Below are 2,298 nucleotides of genomic sequence, written 5' to 3' on the forward strand. Positions count from 1 at the left end.
CGGAGCGGCTGGTAGTTTCGAACCGCTGACCTTAAGGTTCGCAGCCCGATTCGTAACCACTAAGCTACCAGAGCTCCTTGGTATTAGTCAGCTGAAATTGACCGTTATTAACCAGTTTGAATCAGACAATCCTTTGGCTTGCTAAACTGAAACATCAAATTGAAAAGGAACGGTGACACATTCATTGACAAAAAGAACACATCAATATCTATATTGAAATACAAGGTGTCTGTGATAGGATAATACCCATGCACCTACAAGGAAGGCCAGAAATAAGCTTGCATGTGCTTTATTGACTTATGTAAAGGCTTTGGACTGTGTGGATTATGACAATCTATGGGTAACATTATGGAGAATGAGTATTGCAGAACACCTGATTGTACTCATGAGGAACCTGTGCATACAACAAGAGGCAGTCTTTCTGCTGGCATTTTAAATACTGGTGACATAGCCTCTGGAATCATAGCAACAGGCAAACCACCACATTATGACAAACTGACAGATGAGTGGTAGAGGTTGAACATATCTCACCTGAATTTAGAGACGTCTCAAGAACAGATTTGATCTATCAGTCAGTAATGACAAAAGAACAGAAGAGTTGTGGAATGACATCAAGAACATCGTACAAGCAGAAAGCAAAAGGTCATTCAAAAGACAGGAAAAGAAAGAAAACACCACAATGGATGTCTGAGAAGCAAGTGGAAGAAAAGAAGAAGTCCAAGAGTGGAACATAAAATTGCATGGGATTGTTCCAGAAGATAGGGTCAAATATGATGAAATGTGCAAAGATCTGGATTTAGGAAACTAAAACGGAAGAAAATGCTCAGCATTTCTCAAACAGAAAGAACTAAAGAAAAACTCAAACCTAGGATTCTATGAGCAAAATACTGAATGACATCGTATTTGTTAGCGGGCAGTGACAGTGAAGGACACACTTACTCAGATGGACTGGGACAATAGCTGCATGCATGAACTTGAACATGCCATGCATCATGAGGATGATGCAGCACAGGATAATGCTTTATTCTATGGCATAAAAGGGTGCCATGAGTCAGAGTTGATTCAACAGTATCCTTGTCTATCTGTCTATCTATCTACTGATCTATGGCGCTGTGGGTTATTGCACCAAACTGCAAAGCCGTTTGAACTGCAAGGTCAGTGGTTCAAGCTCACCAGTGGCTCCTTGGAAACCCCATACAGGGTCGCTATGGGTAGGAACCAACTCGACGGCACTTAACAACAACCACATCTATCACATATAAATCACTTGTCTATATATCTACCTATCATCTATCAATCACCTACTTAGCTATCTACCTATCTGTTTGTCTGTCTATTGATTGATTAACCAATTGATCTATTGATGTAACAAACCAGTAGAAGTTGACATCATGATAGAATCAGGATTTACCCCTTAATCTGTATATGCCCAAATATTTGCTATTCTCTGTACTATAAAATTACAAAGTAAGTTTAGGAAAAGTCTCTTTCATTTTAGTGACTCTAATATGGTGCTCGAGTCCTGATGTAGCATTGTGTGTTAATGTGTTGAAGTGCAAGGTCTGTTTGAACTGCAAGGTTGGTAGTTCAAATTCACCAGCCATTCCTTGGAAATCCTATACAGGATTGCTATGAGTGAGAACTGACTCGCGGGCACTTAACAACAACACTGTGATGCAGTAGGATAAGAACAAATCGCTAACCACAAGGTCAGTGGTTGAAACCCACTAGCCGCTCCTCAGAAACCCTATATCTAACAAAATGTATGAATTTGTCAGTGCTTCAAAAATGTTTATGGAATAAATTAATGCCATTCTGTTGTTGTTGTTAAACACCTTCTAATTGATTGTGACTCGTAGTGACCCTGAATAGGGTTTTTGGGGCTGTGCATATTTTCCAGAGTAGAAAAACACATCTTTCTCCTTGAAGCGGCTGTTAGGATCAAACCTATCACACAGAGCCACATGCTCCCTAAGTTAATGCTTTGTTGTTGTTAGGTGCCATTGAGATGATACCAACTCATAGTGACCTTATGCACAACAGAGCAAAACTCTGCCTGGTCCAGACCAACCTCACAGTCACTGCTACACTTGAGTTCATAAGTGCTGCCACTGTGCCAGTCCATCTCATTGGGGGTCATCCTCCTTTTCCCGGACCCTCCACTTTACCAAACATGATGTCCTTCTCCAATGACATGTTCTCCTGATAATATGTCCAAAATATAAGAGGTGAAGTCGTCATCCTGACTTCTAAGGATATTCTGGCTGTACTTCTTCCAAAACAGATTAGCTTGTTCTT

The sequence above is a fragment of the Chrysochloris asiatica genome, unplaced genomic scaffold (assembly GCF_000296735.1).
Source record: "Chrysochloris asiatica unplaced genomic scaffold, ChrAsi1.0 scaffold00401, whole genome shotgun sequence".
NCBI lineage: Eukaryota > Metazoa > Chordata > Mammalia > Afrosoricida > Chrysochloridae > Chrysochloris > Chrysochloris asiatica.